The sequence below is a fragment of the Amblyraja radiata genome, chromosome 8, assembly GCF_010909765.2.
Source record: "Amblyraja radiata isolate CabotCenter1 chromosome 8, sAmbRad1.1.pri, whole genome shotgun sequence".
NCBI classification, from domain to species: Eukaryota; Metazoa; Chordata; class Chondrichthyes; order Rajiformes; family Rajidae; genus Amblyraja; species Amblyraja radiata.
In genome coordinates, this window is record NC_045963.1 from 67,826,096 (window position 1) to 67,847,133 (window position 21,038).

Here is a 21,038-nt window from a genome sequence, read left to right on the forward strand (position 1 = left end):
AACTCGTTCATCTCAGGTGATTCACAATCTGAAGGTGATTTCATTGTTTGGTGGACAAAAACAAATAGAAATAATACGTCATGTAAATTAATGCATTTTGGTGACTTTAGTTTTAAGTTATAATTTTAGAGATACAGCATGGAAATAGGCCCTTCGCCCCACCGGGTCCGTGCCGACCAACAATCCCCGCACACTAGCTCTATCCTACCTATCCTTGGGACATTTGTTTACATTTATACCGTTCCAATCAGCCTCCGTCTTTGGGATGTGGGAGAAAAACCGGAGCTTCCCAGGGAAAACCCATGCAGGTCACATGAAGAACCTACAAACTCTGTACATACAAGCAACCGTAGTCAGGATCGAACCGGGATCTCTGGTTCTGTAAGGCATGGTTCTGGTTCCTAGGTACCTAGATATAGATAACCCGACCTGACAAATGTTGTCTTGGTGATACATTTCTCAAAGCAACCAGAATTCTATTTGATCTGAGACAGATAGATGATACAGTATTTCAACTCCTCCACATAAACCAAGCCAACAAAGTGATTTAATGCATTTGTTACCGAATGCACCCAAGCTTTCAAATCCACTTAGATTATCTAATGAACAGAGTATAATTAATAACCATAATTATTCAGATCACTGCTGATCTATTAGGCCCATATGATTTACTGTCGCCAGAGCTAATGTTACCAGATGCACCGATGCATTCATCTTACGTGTATCCGCCCTCTGGGATGATTTGTTTGGGTTACATTAGAGTCTTGGATCTCCTGAAGGTTCTCTGGTTACAAGATGACCTGGATGAAGTATGTCATCTCACATGTATTAGATCAGTAAGGCTAATGGATCTCCAATGATGAAATTATCTAATACCTCAAGTTTAGTTTAGTTTAGAGATACAGCGCAGAAAACAAGCCCTTTGGCCCCCGAGTACGCGCCGACCAGCGATCCCCGCACACTAACACTATCCTACACACACGTGGGACAATTGGCAATTTTACCAAGCCAATTAACCTACGAACCTGTACGTCTTTGCAAAGTGGGAGGAGATCCCGGGAAAAACCAATGCAGGCCATGGGGAGAATGTACAGACTGGATACAGACAGCACCCGTAGTCAGGATCGAACCCGGATCTCTGGGGCTGTAAGGCAGCAACTCTACAACTCTACACCATGCCTCCCTCAAGATGCATTGTTTTCTTTAGTTTAGCTTGGAGATACAGGATGGAAGCAGGACCTTTAGCCCACAAATTTCACGCTGACCATCGATCACCCGTTCACACACTAGTTCTACACACTCTGCATCCTAGGGACAATTTGCAGAGACCAACTACCAACAAAACAGCACGTTTTTGGGATGTGGGAGAACAGCAGAGCACCCGGAGGAAACCCTCGCGATCTCAAGGAGAAACTTGCGATCGCAAGATCCACACTATCAGCACCCGAATACGGGACGCTGGTGCTGTATCTATCAGCTATGCCACTATCAGCTATGCCACTGATAGAGCTGCTGTAGAACATAGAACAGTGCAGAAACAGGTCTCTAGAGTATCCATGTCTTAATCCAATATTGAAATGGTATCCAATGAAAATAAATCTACTATTCCCAAATGATCTCGTAAATAAACAATCTAATTTAACATCCACAGATAATCTGGCAGCCTTTGGTTCCAGTAAACACCCTTCATTAAAATTAAACAAGCGATCCACTCCATCTGGATTATCGAGTACCACGTGCTGATCAATTAATGCACCTGCATCATTTGAATGATCCAAGTGTTTTAACATTTAAGGTATCCAACCAACCCCTCTAGAATCTCCGTGTGTTCAAATAGACCCTGTAGTTATGAGACCTTTGGGCCATGCTGTTCTCAAGGTTAATCCAACACAGATGCTGCATCATCCCAGTGCACAGGGCGGCACAGTGGCGCAGCGCTAGAGTTGCTATCTTACAGCGCCAGAGACCTACGGGTGCTGTCTGTACGGAGTTTGTGCGTTCTCCCCGTGACCGTGTGGGTTTTCTCCGGGTGCTCCAGTTTTCTCCCACATTCCAAAGTTGTGCAGGTTTGTAGGTTAATTGGCTTCTGTAAAATTGGTCCTAGTGTTCAGGACAGAACAATCTAACTATGGGTGATTACTGGTCTACGCAGGCTCAGTGGGCTGAAGGCCATGTTTCCAAATTGTATCTAAACTAAAAAAAAAAGATTAATGCAACTGGAGGTAATAGCCCAGGTAAACCAATATGTTTAACTCATGTTAGTCTGGTTGGTCATGCAATCTGCCTGTGGTGTCCTGAGTGTGGTGGATTCTGCATTTAGAGTGCCATGTACTGTACATTGTTCAAATATAAAACTAAGATGTTGTCTTAATTGGGGGGGGGGGATTTGGGGTGTCTGGCTGTAGATAAGGGTGGATAAGGGACTGCACTTGTGCTTTCAAATGAAAGTGCAATGGGAAGAGGAAGGATGTTTATTGAGGAGTGAACCAGGTTTTGTGAAGCAAATGGTTCCTTCAGAAATAACTTCTTCTTTAGTTATCGAGTCCACACACAAGATTAGAAGTTGTTGAACACACTTCTCGGTATCTGTACACAATGGTGTCTGTCCTTTGCTTCTTGTGTTCAGAAAGATGAAAGGTAGGGATGGGGAGGAAAGGAGGGGGAGGGAGGGGAATCGGTACAGTGTAGATAGTGGATTTCTGTTTGCAAGCCTAGCCATAAAATAGAGGAAGAAAAGGAAGACAGTCAGAAATGATTGTGGAAAACTGAAGCAGAGTAACAAGGAGTGAAGGAGTGTCAAGGGTTTGTTCATCCGGGAGACGGCATGAACCTGATGAGTGAATGGATTCATAATATGGACACAATTAAAACAGCAAAAATGATCAAACACTGTAGATGCTGGAAATCTGAAATAAAAACAGAAGCATACTGGAAATAATCATTAGGTCAAGTTGCATCTGTGGGAAGATGAATTGAATTCAGGCTCAGGAGGTGGAAGGTGAGGACCAGGGAGACTATCCATGCGCCATTCTGGAGGGAGAGGTGTGGGAGATACAAGAGATATTGTTAAGGGCTTTGCTAACAATGACAGGGGGAATCCACAGTTCAGGATGAAGGAGGACATTTTGGAAGCACTTGCACGGAGAGCCTCATCATTAGATCAAACATGATGGAGATGGAGGAACTGGGAAAATGGAATCAAGTCCTCAAAGGAAGCAGAGTGGGATAAAGAGCAGTCGAGATAGTTGAGGGAGATGGTAGACTTATAATAAATGTGAGTAGTTAGCTGTAGTAGCTCTTTCTATTCCCACAAATGTGGCCTAACCTGAGTCATTCCAACTTTTTCTGTTTTTGTATAAGCAGTTAAAATGTTTAAGGGAATGCGCATTGCTAGAGGAAACTCCTTTTGGGCCCTATCAGTTTGGTTAGGAAGGATGTGAGAGGTTCATGTTGAGTTTTGAATAATGCAGCTCGATCAATATTCTGCCCTCAACCAGAATCATCAAAATACTCTTTTTTTGTTGGTGTTGTGGAAGCACACTGCGTGTTAAATTGATTGCTGCATTTCCTATAAAGTAACAGCGGCTAATCATCAAACGTAGTTTGTTACTTGTGAAGCTCTGCGGAGCGTAATGAAAATGGGGAAACATGCCACCGAGTTGAAAAAATAACAAAGGCTGAATGGCTCATGATCCAGGAGCTACCCAGATGCAGGTTCAAATCCTACCATTTAAGTCAGTGAACTTGAAATATGCACGTTAAACAAAGTTTAGTTTAGAGGTACAGTGCGGAAACAGTCCCTTCGGCCCACGGTGCCCGCGCTGACCAGCGATCCCCGTACACGAAGGCTATCCTACACACTAGGGACAAATTTACAATTTTTACCGAAGCCAATTAACCTACAAATCTATATGTCTTTAGAGTGTGGAGAACATGGGGGGGAAACCCATGCGGTCACAGGGAGAAGGTACAAACTCCGTACAGACAGGATCCATAGTTAAGTTTGTACCTGGGTCACTGGTGCTGTAAGGCAACAGCTGTACCGCTGTGCCACCGTGCCGCCCTGATCTTTACCGACTAAAGCTAGAATGTAGAGCTGGTATTGGCAGTGAAGCTGCTGTTCATACGTGATAGGAGCAGAACTGGGCCCTCAAGTCTACTCCGCCATTCATTCAAGGCTGATCTATCTCTCCCTCTTAACCCCATTCTCCTACCTTCTCCCCATAATCACTGACACGTATACTAATCAAGAATCTATCTATCTTTGCCTTAAAAATATCCATTGACTTGGCAACCTCTTTTGTGGTTGAGCCTAAAAGCTGCACTACATGCAAGCCTTACAACAGGACCAGCTAGCATGGGCAGAGTCAACTCACGTCTAGAAATGGACACAAAAAAAAAATTTCCATTATGATGGTGACACCATGTTTCCAGAACATGAGCCCCAGATTTGAAATTTGAGATTTGTAGATTTGAAACAGTAGATTTGAAATCAATACTTCAATGAGGAGAAAGTAAAGACAAATACAGGTTGAGACATCCACGTGGAAAAATGGTTACAATTAAAACTCTAGATTAATAAAGACCAGGACAGTAGGCCTCTTCTGCCATTTTTCTTGTCTCGGCCGTAGGCGGCCCTTTGCTCACACTCTCACACCCTGCCTCTTTTCCAGGCACTTGGTCTTTTTGAGAAGGAGTGTAATAGTTGGAATTACCCCGACTCATATCTCTGCTGATCAGGAATTAGCCTTCTCACTATTTGCACATTGATGCAAAGCCCTCATTGAGCACTCGATCATTGCCAGGAGAAACACTATGCTTAAGTCTGAAAGGAAAATTGAAAATGCTTGAAACATTGAGGTGAACCAGAGTCTGCTTGGAGAGAGGGAGAGAGGGAGAGAGAGAGAGAGGGAGAGAGAGTCGTGGGAGAGAAAGAGAGTGGTGGGAGAGAGAGAGAGTGGCTCAGGTCAGGATTCAACGACCAGTCTGTGGGTGTGATGCCTTCCTGTGAAGGTCAGGGAGGTGCTCGGATCAGTCCCTGGACATGGATTGGATTTTGTGTTTATAGAAACATAGAAAACATAGACAATAGGTGCAGGAGTAGGCCATTCGGCCCTTCGAGCCTGCACTGCCATTCAATATGATCATGGCTGATCATCCAACTCAGTATCCTGTACCTGCCCATGACTCCCAAGCCCAGGTATGAGAGAGTGTAAAGTTGTTTCCAGTCCCTTCCCACGTACTGTAAATATACCCACTGACTCCAACAAACGACCACTATTAATGTCAGTAATACTTCTGCACAATTTTGTTTCTGTTGACTGCATCGCGCAGTTTTTTTAATGTTCATCCCGCAGATTTGGTGGGGCCTAATTACAATGTGGATTCCCACCGTATTATATACCTGAAGGAAACGGGAGCATCAGCAGTCAGCAACTTTTACTCTTTCATGTTTCCTCCTCCTCCTCCTCCTCCTCCTCATCTCAGAACAGGGTTGGACAGATAAGTACTAATGTTTCAAAGTAACTTGTGTTCCACAGTTAAAATTTAACCTCTGATACAGGCAGACCTCATTATAGCAGGCTGCTCACGTAATCAGCTTAATTGGTTTTTTTTCATGAAGATGTGGCTTCACTTTCCTCAGGTCTAGCCATTTATCATTGAAGGTTTTTCCATTATTGCAGAGAACAAAGCACACTGAATTCTCTTTGAACACCACCATGAGCTGGAGATGTACTTTGGGTCATTAACTCCTCTGTAGCTGCTGGCAAAGTTGTCGTACGATTAGCCAACATGGGGAGCTTTCATGTTTAGTAAGTCGGTCTCCTTTCTTGGTCAGCTCCCCCTCCCTGGCCAGTTCGGATGAAACACCTTTCTCTCCTCAGTCCTCTGCTCCAATTTCTTGACTGCAATTTTAACAAACTCTTTTGACTCAGGCAGTTGGTCAAAGTTAAAGGAATCAAAGTTTGCCGATGTACATTGAGGACTTAACTTCAAGATGGAAAGGGAATTTGTTTTTATTTTGCCCTCAGTTCCACTCCACATTCTGCCCCTTATTCATCTATATTGCAGATGATGCAACTCTCAATGTTCTGGCCTTTCTAGAGACAATAGAGAATAGGTGCAGGAGTAGGCCATTCGGCCCTTCGAGCCAGCACCGCCATTCAATGTGATCATGGCTGATCATCCCCAATCAGTTCCTGCCTTCTCCCCATATCCCCCGACTCTGCTATTTTTAAGAGCCCTATCTAGCTCCCTCTTGAAAGTATCCAGAGACCTGCCTCCACTGCACTCTGAGGCAGAGAATTCCACAGACTCACCACTCTCTGTGAGTGTGAGAGATGAGAGAGAAGGGAATGGCTGGTTGTACTGAGTCATAGGAAACATAGAAAATAGGTGCAGGAGTAGGCCATTCGGCCCTTCGAGCCTGCACTGCCATTCAATATGATCATGGCTGATCATCCAACTCAGTATCCTGTACCTGCCTTCTCTCCATACCCCCTGATTCCTTTAGTCACAAGGGCCACATCTAACTCCCTCTTAAATATAGCCAATGAACTGGCCTCAACTACCTTCTGTGGCAGAAAATTCCAGAGATTCACCACTCTCTGTGTGAAAAATGTTTTTCTCATCTCGGTCCTAAAGGATTTCCCCCTTATCCTTAAACTGTGACCCCTTGTTCTGGACTTCCCCAACATCGGGAACAATCTTCCTGCATCTAGCCTGTCCAACCCCTTAAGAATGTTATAAGTTTCTATAAGATCCCCCCTCAATCTTCTAAATTCTAGCGAGTACAAGCCGAGTCTATCCAGTCTTTCTTCATATGAAAGTCCTGACATCCCAGGAATCAGTCTGGGATAAACCCTTGCTTCATCTCAGTGTCTTTCTTTAACTGATAAAGTGGCATTGGGTCCGTCCACTACTGTAAAGTAAGCATCAATCATCTCTGCAAGTAGTGAGTGTTGTGATGTTGTGTGCCCTGTTTGCAAAGATTTCCAACATTTTGCATTTGATTTTCTGAAGAAAAATTCTTACCTTCACATTGCAGTAGTTGCTGACTGGGGGTGCAGGCATGAGGGGCCCACTCCTCTTTCTATATCTTGCATTCTTGTATCTCCCTGTGCCTACTTGTGTAGTTGTGCCCATCCCTAAACCCTTTTCCAAACTCTGGCCTCTTACATTTCCCTTCCCTCATTCAAAATCTTTTTTTTTGGCACCACTGGCTATTTCCATTTTAATCCTCTCTACCCTTTTCTTGTCCCTTTTGTAATTTGCCCCTTTGATCAAGTTTTTGTTTATCCTTCCTACTGTCCTTAGCTTGACATCCATGAGCCTGAAGACCATTGATCCCTCCCGTGGGATCTCCTATGTTTAAGGCAGTGCGATCATCAAATTGAATTTCCATTTATGAAGTGCCTTTTTATAAAGGCATACTGTACATCCCAAGGCAATTCACATGAGTGCTTTCTGATGTCGTTTGATTGAACCAAGAGATAGATTAACACAGGTGATAAAACATTTGACCGAGGCTTTAGATTTCATAGAAATGTCTTTAAAAAAAGGGTAGAGGTATAGAAGTGAGGAAAGGATGCCAAAATATTAGTTTAGTAGTTAGGTTAAAGTCAGGAATATGTGATATATTGTTATTGGATGGCCCTTGTATTCATAAGGAAATGAAATTGTTAAGATGCCCCACCTTTGTCTGGCATACCTTTCTCTGTAGTGCCAGCATTCTGATATCAATACACAGAAGCAACTCAGCTACCAGGTGGCATGGACTGTTGTGAGTTGCTCATTGACTGTGCCAGACGCACTCTACCCTGTCCAGCAAAAAAGGAACATTACTGCATTGTTTCGGCCACTTGTTACCAATCCCTTCTCCAAGATTCTCTCCACAGAGGCACCTTAAGTGGTTTAGACCACTTTGATCGTTCACATCAAAGCACACTCTGTACTCGCACTGACAAACTACCAGTAATAAGTTAGCCATTTCCATAATAGCACTTTAAATAAATGTTAGAGAGAAAAAAAACATTGCGTAGAGAAGAAAGCCAAGATAGTGCTTTTATTAAAGATTGAATTGGGGTATTTTGGTTATGCATGGCAGCTTCTGTACAATAGGTCTGTGCCCATGAGTTGTATGCAGAAGGGGGCTGTAGCCCAAATCCAGTCTACGCTCAAGCCACATATCCTTTTGTGGAATGAAGGCTTGCTTCCTTTCGTGAGGTGGCCCCAAGATTGCAGCCTTATGTTGTGGGGAGTGACGTCTCTTAAGAGATCACCTAAGACACACTGAAAATACAGAAGCAACTCATTAGACACCAGTCTTTTATTTGCATTTGGTTCAGGAATGCCCCACATTCTGCATTGATGAGTGTGAAGATGCTTCACTTACAAGCACAATGTTGTAGGGATCTGCCCATGATGTAAACTCCTGTAAAACATAGCTCTGTGACTGAAACAATTCAAGGGCCAGAGTTAATTTGTTTTGTTGTACATTGTAGAGCATAACGTTTAGAAACATAGAAACATAGAAAATAGGTGCAGGAGGAGGCCAGTCGGCCCTTCGAGCCAGCACCGCCATTCATTGTGATCATGGCTGATCGTTCCCTATCAATAGCCCATGCCTGCCTTCTCCCCATATCCCTTGACTCCACTAGCCCCTAGAGTTCTATCTAACTCTCTCTTTAATCCATCCAGTGACTTGGCCTCCACTGCCCTCTGTGGCAGGGATTTCCACAAATTCATAACTCTCTGGGTGAAAAAGTTTTTTCTCACCTCAGTCTTAAATGATCTCCCCTTTATTCTAAGGCTGTGGCCCCTGGTTCTGGACTCACCCAACACTGGGAACATTTTTCCTGCATCTAGCTTGTCCAGTCCTTTTATAATGTTATATGTTTCTATAAGATCACCCCTCATCCTTCTAAACTCCAGTGAATACAAGCCTAGTCTTTACAATCTTTCCTCATATGACAGTCCCGCCAACCCAGGGATCAATCTCGTGAACCTACGCTGCACTGCCTCAATCACAAGGATGTCCTTCCTCAAATTAGGAGACCAAAACTGTACACAATGCTCCAGATGTGGTCTCACCAGAGCCCTATACAACTGCAGAAGAACCTCTTTACTCCTATACTGAAATCCTCTTGTTATGAGGATATCCTCTTGTTTAAGTTTATTTCCATCTGCGTTTTTAAACACGATTAATTTAATAGTTCATAAATGATAGTAGAATGAGGCCATTCGGCCCATCGAGTCTACTCTGCCATTCAATCATGGCAGATCTATCTTTCCCTTTCAACCCCATTTTTGTGCCTTCTCCACATAACTCCTGACGCCCGTACTAATCATGAATCTGTCAATCTGCGCCTTAAAATTATCCAATGACGTGGTCGCCCCTGCCATCCATGGTAATGAATTCCACAGATTCACCGCCAGATTAAAGAAATTCCTCCTTATCTCCTTTCTAAAGTTGTGTGCTTTTATTCTGAGGCTGTGCTCTCTGTCCTAGACTCTCCCACTCATGAAAACATGCTCTCCACATCCACTTTATCCAGGCCTTTCACTATTCATTATGTTTCAATGAGTTCACCCCCTCATCCTTCTAAACTCCAGCAAGTACAGGCCCAGCGCTGTCAAACGCTCGTCATGTTTAACCCAGTCATCCCCGTGATCTTGATTTGATCTTCAGGAATCCCATGAATGGAAGACAACCTGCAGAGAGGTTGGTGATTCTCAAGTGGCACCACAGGAGGACTCGAGGCAAGAATGGGGACTGGAGTAATACACAAGGAGGTTGCGAAGGAATAGGTGACGTCACCTATTCCTTCGCTCCATAGATGCTGCCTCGCCCGCTGAGTTTCTCCAGCATTTTTGTCTACCCAGAAATGTTGATATGTGGTTACTTTTCCACTTTAATAAGAGGGGAATATCTCTTGCTTCCCTATTAGGTCAATTTTAACCCTGTTTATTCAAATTAGAGCAGTCCAGTTTTCCCCACCACATCTCTTGTCTCTGGTAAGGTCCTGGTTATATTCCTAGGCAATGAACCTAATTCCTGAGGTGTGATTCTCAAAAGTTGTGCATAATACTCATGCAATGTGAGAAATGTTGAGCATATTGTGTTATTGCTTCTGGATTGCAGGAGGACGAGGGGGTGATCTTCTAGAGGTGTATGAAATCATGAGAGGAATAGATGGGGTTGATGCACAGAGTCTCTTGCCCAGAGTAGGGGGATTGAGGACTGGAGAACACAGGTTTAAGGTGAAGGGGAAAAGATTTAATAGGGATCTGAGTCATGAAACTCCATCAGTTTTGGATTCAATCTGAGTTAAGCCAGCTACCTTGGTGTAAAATGTTAGCATTATCACACCTAATGCCAATTGGTGTGTGCAGAGTAGGCATATCATGACTTCAGTCAACATGGAATGCCATTTCAACACAGGGACTGCATAATTGGAGCTTAATACTCTAGCTAAAGCCTGCCCTTAAACTTGCACTGCTGATCAATGATTCACAGGAAGGAGGAAACTCCTCTCCAACTGTCTCACTCAGAGGTACCCAAGTGGACCATCAGCTAGTTCCCAATTGTTTCTATTTACAAAGGATTGATGTTTACTATAGTTTTTGTGAATGTTCGTCAAGACTGCTAGTGATGGTGTCCCAGCTCCTGAAGAACACTGTCTTGTTTTTTGTTTTTGGATGAGTTGATCCAAGGTATGGTAGACATTGGCGTGCGGTCAACATTCTCCTGAAAGTAAAGCATGACTGGGTGAATGAGAAGTGATTTTGCAAGAAGACAAACGAGTCTTGCAAGAAACCAAGGAGTCTCACGAGAAGGACATGCCTATTCAAAATACTTGGGGCCAATCTCCCTCCTGAAATAGCAAGTGACAGTATGTATGGCCTCTGTTCCTTAGTAAAGGAAGCCCAATTAAAAAGAGGCGCTTAGATCACCATTCCACCTGCCCTGTAGTCCCATAATTAGTTCAGAGTGTGCAGGGAAGGAACTGCAGATGCTGGTTTATACCGAAGAAAGGCACGAAATGCTGGAGTAACTCAGCGGGTCAGGCAGCATCTCTGGAGAAAAGGATTAGGTGACGATTCAGGTCAGGTGTCTGTCCTGCGCATGTGTTAACCTAGGCTGTATGTGCACCGCTGTATGTGAGCCACTACCCAGTCATGTCGCAGGTTGGCTGCAGGAAGCAAACTAGCCGAGGACAGCAGCGTGACCAGCTGGCAGAATCCTACACTGCAAATGGTCCAAGGATGGTATGGGTACTGACGTATTATTGTCACGCGCATCAAAATGCAGCGGAAAAACGTAGTGTTGAAAGGAAGAAGTGGATGCAATGGGCATTCCTATTTAAGGCACAATAGACAATAGACAATAGGTGCAGGAGTAGACCATTCGGCCCTTCGAGCCAGCACTGCCATTCAATATGATCATGGCTGATCATCCCCAATCAGTATCCCGTCCCTGCCTTCTCCCCATATCCCCTGACTCTGCTATTTTTAAGAGCCCTATCTAACTCCCCCTGGAAAGCATCCAGAGAACCTGTCCCTCTAGTGTGGGGGGTAAGTTTGTGCAATGTGTTCAGCAGATGTGTGGTGGCTGTGTTGCACTGACCCTAACATTCCATTAGCCTTCCTTTGGTCCCCGTCCAAGACACGTTATTGATCTATGCAGCTCGACTAAATGCTTTTAAACATTCAGACAGTTCTTTTTGTACGATTCTATTTTGGGGCTGAACTGGATTGCCTCTCAACTGACCACCTTGAAGTCTGTTGCCTCGCTCGTTGATCCTGTAGTCCACACTGGTAATCGTAGTCATTCAGGACAGAAACAGGCCAGAAGGCTCAAGCACCCATCCTATGCTAATCCAATTCCAGAGGTTAGAGGAGGTGTCATAAGCAGAGTTCCCTCTGTAGAGTTCACAGCCAGTCCCATGGCTTCATCTATCAATATATCTGTCGTTTAATACTCCTGCGCAATGCTGTGTCTCCTACACTTCTCCAATGTGTGCCACTTAAAATATTTCCTCATTAGTTGTCGCCTTAAGGGCCTGTCCCACGGGCATGCGACTCCATGCGGCAAGCTCGACCTAAAGGGCCGGTCCCACCAGCATGCGCCTGCATGCGGCAAGCGCGACCTAACGTGGTCGCTTGAGCCGTACGGCCTCGCGGGGCCGGTCCCACTTCGATCGCCGGAGCTGTATGGAGTTGTGCGGAGCTGGTCCCGACATCGCGCGGGGCTCCGAAAAACTGACCGTGTTCAAAAATTCTGCGCGGCAACGGCCTCGACGCCGTACGTCACGCGCGAACCTCCCGCGGACTTCGCTCGCACTTCATGTCACTCACTCGACCTCCGCGCGGCCCCGCTTCTGGTTTGGTCGCGCTTGCCGCATGGAGGCGCATGCTCGTGGGACCGGCCCTTTAGGTCGCGCTTGCCGCATGGAGTCGCATGCTCGTGGGACAGGCCCTTTAGAGATTACGTCATACTTTTCTGTACTGCCTGCCATCTGCCCATTTTTCTGCCTGACTGTTTGGTGCTATATCCTTCACCGAGAAGAAGGGTTTCGGACCAAAACGTTGCCTATTTCCTTCGCTCCATAGATGCTCCCGCACCCGCTGAGTTTCTCCAGCACTTTTGTCTACCTTCGATTTTCCAGCATCTGCAGTACCTTCTTGAACAGCATATAGTTATGCAGTGCACAAACTGATCTTTTGGCTCACTGATACTGACTATCACCCTCCCATATTTGCTCATCCTATGCTAATCCCATTTTATTTTCCCATGTTCCCACGAATTTATCCCAGATTTCAATACCCACATATACTATTAGCAGTGGCCAGGTAACTCACCAACCTGCATGTCCTTGGGTCGTGGAGGGTAACCGCAGCACATTGGGAAACCCACGTAGACAAGGGGAGATTGTGTAAACTTCACACATGCACCAGAAATCAGGATTGAATCTGGGTTGCTGGAGTTGTGAGATGCCGACTTCACTTACTATGCCACCATGCCACCCACCCAAAGTGACCTTGTTCCCGAACTTGATGATCTGTTTTAAAAAATAGCCCCTCAATCAGTCTTATGCCCATATTTGCTGCTGCACCACAATCGGCAATTGGACCAGTAATTCATCTTCCACACGGTTCCGCTAAATTGTTTTTCTCCAGCTCCAGGAGATGTGGATGAGGGAGAACCTGACTTGCATAAAACAGATTCTCTACAGTATCAGGGCACAAGGCATGGCACATTGTACAGGCTGCAAGCATCACAGCACATACAATCAATGAGTTGCCCTTAAATGCACTGTCTACATTGCCTTCCTCACATGTGCAATTCAGCATTCCTGTTCCCACATTATTACATGAATGGTACCCTGACTGGATTGGTCTATATCCTTCCCCTTGGGGGCTGTGGCGATTGAGAGATGTTACCTTTATTGGATTTCTTCAGGGACTTGCACCCTGTACAACGTGCCCTGCCTGGTGATAGTTGTACAACGGGGCTATCACGGATGGGGATCCATAACATCCACAGCAGGACCTCCTGCCTTTTACACCCAGCACCCTGCAGCCTTCCTTCCTCTTGTACTCGGGCGACCCACTTGTAGCATACTCGTAACTTGGCTGTGAGGAAGATCAGGCCAAAAATTCCTATGTCTGCAGTCTCATTTCTTGCTTGCAGCTTGGAATCATGTCCTGAAACTGCCTGGCATTTTTAAGTGCCGTCTCTTGACTGGCGGCCATTCCACAGGCTGCCTTGCATCTTGTCCAACTTATTAAATAGTTTTGTTTGATTATTTTCCTTTGAGCTAGATGATTAAGGGGGGAACTTCATAGAAGTATTTACAATTTGGAACAGTTTTAGGCTTGGGTAGATAGACAGGTTGAAGGACCAGCCACTGGTAGACAAAGATTTAACATAATTGGCAAGAAAACTAGTTTGACGGAGATGAGGAGCCCGCAGTTTACGCAGTGAGGTGATTTGATCTGGGTTGCATTACATGAAAGGGATGTGGAAACAGTCTTAATAGCAACTCTCAGACAGGAATTGAAATTATTCTTAAAAACGAAGATGGCTTGGCGTTGGCCAAAGAGCAAGGGAACAGCTGAGAATTCTGCTAGCTGAACTGAAGGCCGAGTCTGAAGAAGGGTCTCGACCTGAAATGTCACCTATACATGTTTGCCATAAATGCTGCCTGACCTGCTAAGTTACTTCAACACTTTGTGTCTTTTTGTGAAAGGCGAGGTTACGATGGCTTGAATGGCCACCTTCTATGCTATAAGAACCTACAGTTACAGCAGAATCCAGTAAGGACATATATTGTGTAGGAAAGAACTGCAGTTGCTGGTTTAAATTGAAGATAGACACAAAATGCTGGAGTAACTCAGCGGGACAGGTAGCATCTCTGGAGAGAAGGGGTGGGTGACGTTCCGGGTTGAGACCCTTCTTCTACTAGTGGCTGGTCCAGAACAAGGGGTCACAGTTTAAGGATAAGGGGGAAGTCTTTTAGGACCGAGATCAGAAAAACATTTTTCACACAGAGAGTGGTGAATCTCTGGAATTCTCTGCCACAGAAGGTAGTTGAGGCCAGTTCATTGGCTATATTTAAGAGGGAGTTAGATGTGGCCCTTGTGGCTAAGAGGATCAGGGGGTATGGAAAGAAGGCAGGTACGGGATACTGAGTTGGATGATCAGCCATGATCATATTGAATGGCGGTGCAGGCTCGAAGGGCCAAATGGCCTACTCCTGCACCTAATTTCTATGTTTCTATGTTTCTATGTTTCAGACTGATTTGTACCCTTAAGGACAGTTTATTTGTTCCCTTTAAGCTTTTATTTTGTGATCAACCAATAACACAGTTATTCCCTGCTCTATATTTCTGAACTATGAAATGTACCCAAAAATGCAACAGAAGTTTGTTCTTAACCTTATGTGAAAGACAAAAATAATGTCTGTGTGAATTATATATAAGAACAATATATGGGTGCTGAAAATCTGGAATGAAAACACAAAATGGTGGAAGCATTTAGTAGGTCAAAAAAAAATCCACTGAGAGGAAAGCAAGAGTTAACATTTCAGATTAATGACCTTTCATCGTAATCATGTGAGCTTTGTGTGTGTTACATGGCTGAGGGTAGATTTAAGCAGGCTGTTGATTTTAACATCATTCATAACTCACAAGACAGCTTGTGAGTTATGAAACTCTGCGCATGGATTGGAAAGCTATAACATTCCTGTTCTGTATTTTGGTAGAACTCAAAAGAAAATTAACCAAGAGTAAAATGGTATCGTATTCTGCCTCATGACCTTTGACCGTTGAACAACATTCTTATTTAGGAGTAATTGAACTGTGAAGATTAAAATTGTGATTTTGTTAAATGGAAATAAAGGAGATCAGTAACACGATACTTTAATCTGAAATGGAAAATAAACCAAAGCAGGGGCTGGCCAGGGTTGGTGTACTCTGCAAGGCCCACCAACACTGCAATGCAGTGATAACGTGTGCAGTTATGTGTGAACCCTGCTTAATATAGCCAAATTGGCGAATTTACTAGGACTATATTTGTCCTGGCCATGATCCCAGCAGTCGCACCCTTTGCTGTGGGCACATTTTGTACCTGGCAAGCTCGGAGTTTCAGGGTATCGAACTTGGGCTTGGATATGTCCCCATTGTGTAGTGGCTGGTGTGGTAGATCAGATGCGATTTGAGATTGAGGGACAGAAGTTTCGGGGTAACATGAGGGGGAACTTCTTTACTCAGAGAGTGGTAGCTGTGTGGAATGAGCTTCCAGTGGAAGTGGTGGAGGCAGGTTCGATTTTATCATTTAAAAATAAATTGGATAGGTATATGGACGGGAAAGGAATGGAGGGTTATGGTCTGAGTGCAGGTAGATGGGACTAAGGGAGAATAAGTGTTCGGCACGGACTGGAAGGGCCGAGATGGCCTGTTTCCGTGCTGTAATTGTTATATGGTTATATTATATGGTAGATTGAGGTTCAGTTAAACCAAGGCCCTGTTGTCCTCTTGGATCCCTAGGGTACCATTCAAGGAAGAACAGCTAGTTTCCCCTTCATCTGGCTTGCCTTTAATCCTCAGTCACAATCTCCAAAGCAAATTAGTTGGGTATTTTTAAAAATTACTTTGCTGTGACCTGCTGTCTTTTATTGAGGTATAGCTACACAACTCTTGGGGACATTCTGAGACCACAAAAAAACTCAATTACCTGTAGTCCTAAATTGACCAAAATGTGTGTAAACTGCTGCAGGACATGTGTATATTGGTTGTTGGCTGTGTCGTGTAAAGCAAATTATAGGACTCTGGTTAGATCTCATTTGGAGTATCATGTGCAGTTTTGGTTGCCATCCTTTCATGAGAAAGGATGTGTAGGCTTTGGAGAGGACCCAGAAGGTTTACCTGAAGGTTGCGTGAATTAGTGGGTATTAGCTATAAGAAGAGTTTGACACTTGGATCGTTTTCTCTGGAGTGTCTGAGGTCGATGGACGTTAAATCTGATACAAGTTTCTAAGATTATGAAAGGCATAGATAGGGTAAACTGTCAGAACCTTTCTTTCCCAGCTTGTAAATATAAAGGACCAGAAGGCAAAGCTCTAAGAAAAGACGATACTTTTTTAAAGGAGATGTACGGGACAAGTTTGTTATACAGATAGTGATAGGTGGCTGGAACGTGTTGCCAGGGGTGGTGGAGGAGGAAGGTGCGATAATGACATTGAAGAGACTTTTAGATAGTGTCATAGAGTCATACAGCATGGAAATAGACCCTTCAGCCCAGCTTGCCCATGCTGACATAGGAGCCTCATCTACATTAATCCCACCTGCCCATGTTTGGTCCATATTTTTAAACCTTGATATGCCAGGGTGGGCATGGATATGCAGGGAATGGAAGGATGTGGATCTAGTGCAGGCAGAGAAGATTAGTTCAACTTGGCATCACGTTCAGCATGGATATTGAGGGCCGAAGGACCTATTTCTGTGCTGTGCGGTGCTGTACTGTTCTATGTTCCGTGAACCTTGTACACACCTGTGGCAAGATCTGCTGGTGGCTACAGATCACCTGAGCACTCATGGATTGGAAAGCTTTCTGATTAATGAACTGCAGGTGCCTTCAGAGGTACATGCATGCAGTTGATTACTCCCTGCATAGGTGGGAAAGTTAGCCAGAGCCACAAATCTAAGCAAGCACTCATTCTGATTAGCTCAAATAATAGCAGAGTTGACGTAATTCCCAGCTCTTGAAGACAAGGCATCTGTAGTTAGCTTAATGCATTGACAATTTAGTTGGATGGACAAAAAAATTGGAGAATTGCAGGGAAAAACAAACAAGGCAGGGAAATTGCAGACTAAATGGTTGGCTGGTGAACAGTGTAGACTTCATGGAGTGCATGTCTGCAATCCCTCAGTCTTGCAAGGTAGGCAAACACAGAGGTTAATGAGGTATATGGGTTACATAGTGTTGTTGGCCATAGAACCACAATCAGTGTGGATAGGCAACAATACATTCTCCATGATCATTCTTAACACTGGAGCCCCTCATGGATATATTCTCAGCCCCTTACTGCACTCCCCAAACGCTCATGACTGTGTGGCCACATTTTCTCTTACCTCCAGTTGCAAATTGGTGAGCCGGATCTGAAACAACGACGAGAGTATTGGAAGAAGCTAGAGAGCTTGGTAACACGGGGTGTCATGAAAACACCCTCTCCCTCAATGTCAGCAAGACCAAGGAGCGGGTGTTTGACTTCAGGAAGCGAGTTAGAGTATGTGCCTCAATCTCTACCAATAGTGCCAGAGTGACGATGGTCGAGGACATCAATATCCAAACAAATTGCACTGGACTAACCACATTAAAGCTACGGGCAAGAAAGCACGCTAATGCCTCAGAATACTAAAGCAGTTTGGCATGTCTACAATGGCTATCACTGATTTCTACAGACGTACCATTGAGAGCCTGCTATCACGATATACCACAGATTGATTTGGGAAGAGCTCTACCCAAGATTGCAAGAAAGTGCAGAGTTATGGATGTAGCCCGGTCCCTCACACAGACTAGCCTCCCCATTATCAACTCCATCTGTACTTCACGTTGCCGTTGGTAACAGCCAACATAGTCAAGGACATTGGCCACTCGAGTCATCTCCTCTTCCCCCCACTCCCATTGGACAGAAGATCCAAAAGCATGAAAGTGCATTCCACCAGATTCAGGAACAGCTTCTTCCCTGTTGTTTTCAGACCAATAGTCCTCCCATAAGCTTGGGTGTAGTCCACAACCTACCTCATTGCAGATCTTGGCCTTCTGCTCTGTAACTGGGACACTAAAATTGACGTAACACTACATTCTGCACTCTGCTGCATTTGTAATGGCTTGATTGTACTCATGTATAGTGAAACTTGACAAGATAGGATGCAAACAAAGTATTTTGTTACACATGACCATATTAAACAACCAGCAACAAAGTGATTAAGGTAGGATATGCTGAAACTGTGCAAAATAGTCATTAGATCGACTGAAGCAGTCGTATTTATATTTTGTATTTCATTATCCATAGGAGCCCATTCAGCTCATTGAATCTATGCTGGCTCTCAGAATAAAGATTTCTTATTTATTTCTTAGAATAGAGGGAAGGGATTTGGTGAAAATAATTCATTTTTATATTGGAATTAACATATATGTCTTTATTGATACTATCACTTGTAGTAGTGTTATTAATAATACATATTGTGGTTACTCAAATTTTTTTTTTTTTTCGTTTCTCTTTTCTTTCTTATATATAATCAAATTATTATTTAATCACTCTCTTAATGATTTATAACTGTTCTATTCTTTCTCTATCATTATTTCTAAAAAAATAGTAGATAAGTATTACTAGTGTTTTACTTAATGCAAATTGAATTAATTTGATATAAAGTTGTTTGAAGCATTGTAATTGATTACCTTTAATAAAAAAATATATTAAAAAATAAAAATAAAAAAAAAGAATAGAGGGAAGGTCATTTAAGACTGTGGTGAGAAAAAACGTTTTCACCCAGAGAGTTGTGAATTTATGGAATTAACCTGCCACAGAGGGCAGTGGAGGCCAAGTCGCTGGATGGATTGAAGAGAGAGTTAGATAGAGCTCTAGGGGCTAGTGGAGTCAATGGATATGGGGAGAAGGCAGGCACGGGTTATTGATAGGGGACGATCAGCCATGATCACAATGAATGGCGGTGTTGGCTCGAAGGGCCGAATGGCCTCCTCCTGCACCTATTTTCTATGTCTATGTTTCTATGTTTAATAAGCACATTGGTCCCATTACTCACACTTATGTCCATGCATGCAAGCCATTCTCTCCTGCATGCCTAGTAACTCCACCCTGATTACCCTACCACGCATCTACACCAGAGGCAATTTACAGTGGTCAGTTAGGCTACCAGCACATTTTAAGGAATTGGGAGGAAACTGGAGCGTGCAGAAATCCGTGCAAAAGAAGGGAGAAGCGCAAACTCCATACAAACGGCAATGAAGGTGAAAGCTGTACAGTTCTGTTCTTCAAGTTGTATAATGGTGTGTTGGCACTGTAGAGGGTGTATAGGAGACCCGCCATCCGGAGATTTCCAAGTATAAGGGGAGATTAGAACATTGTGGTCGTTTTCTTCAGAGAGAAAGAGGGGATGTTGAGTGGAGGTCTGCACAGGATGAACAATAAGGACTTTTTAATCTCTTGGCAATGGAGCCAATAAGTAGGGAATGCAGATTTAAGGATATTGGTGGAATGATGAGTGAAGAGTTCAAGATTTTTTTTTACATATAAACCCTGTTGGGAACTGAAATTCACCACCCAACAAGGAAGTGGAGACAGGTACTAACTGCTGAAAATGTTTCTAGACGAACAGCTGTAGACTATAGAGCTACCACCAACCTGGTATCTTCACTGTGGGCTGGATACCCACTTCTTGTGCCTTGTCTGTGCAATTCTGTGTAGTAATCTGCGAGAGGACAGCAACTAATCTTCAGCAGAAGAAAGGTTCAGAGCCGAAACGTCGCCTATCCATTTTCTCCAGAGATGCTGTCTGACCTGATGAGTTACTCCAGGATTTGGTGTCTATATTCAGTATAAACCAGCATCTGCACTCCTCCATCCCCACATTCTACCCATCCTGACATGCAACTCTTCAAGAGTCAAGAGCATCAAGAGTCAAAAGTGTTTTATTGTCGGATGTCCCAGATAGAACAATGAAATTCTTACTTGCAGCAGCACGACAGAATGTGCAAACATAAATGTAGGACATAGTAAACAATATAATAAATGTGAAAAAAGTTCAGTGTGTGTGTATATATACACACATACATACAGATCATATATATGCACACACACACACACATGCACACATACGTACACATGAAAAATCAAACTAACAATAATAGTGCAAAAGACAAAACCAATGCCCGCAGTGCTTTGTAGTTCAGAGCTTATTTGAGCCAGCAGTATTTAATAGCCAAATGGCTGTAGGGAAGAAGATGTCCTTGAACCAGGATGTTACAGTTTTCAGAGTCCTGTACCTTGGCAGGGATGAGATGAGCGTGTGGCCAGGGTGGTGTGGGTCTCTGATGATGATAATTTACTCACTAAGTACCAAAGCTAATGTTTTCATTAACCTGCTGATGGCACAGCTGCATTGTTGGCAAATGGACCCCTACCTTGCCAATGCCAAATGTCAATTCTCTTTTGTCCTGTTGTACGTCTCACAAAACCGTGACACCCAACAGCTGAATATCATCTTGCTTTCTCTCACCACGGATGATACCCAACCAGGGACAATTGTTTTACAATTGCAACAAGCCAATTAACCTACAGAGCTGTATGTCTTGGGAATGTGGGAGGAAACCGAAGATCTCTGGAGAAAACCCACGCAGGACATGGGTAGAATGTGCAAACTACAGACAAGCGCCCGTAGTCAGGATCAAACCTGGGTCTCTGGCGCTGTAAAGCAGCGGCACTGCCCGCTGCGCCATCATGCCGCCCTCT

The 21,038-nt window shown here is 44.0% G+C and overlaps 1 protein-coding gene and 1 long non-coding RNA gene across 3 annotated transcripts in view; both read left to right on the plus strand.

Moving 5' to 3' along the window:
- The window catches only part of esr1 (estrogen receptor 1), a 141,451-nt gene that overhangs the window by 70,717 nt on the left and 49,696 nt on the right, over window positions 1-21,038 (plus strand). The gene's annotated exons all lie outside the window — the stretch shown is intronic.
- Window positions 946-20,933, plus strand: LOC116976345. The gene is made up of 3 exons (XR_004412935.1): window positions 946-982; window positions 15,047-15,049; window positions 20,826-20,933. It is a non-coding gene; the product is annotated as an uncharacterized LOC116976345 (long non-coding RNA).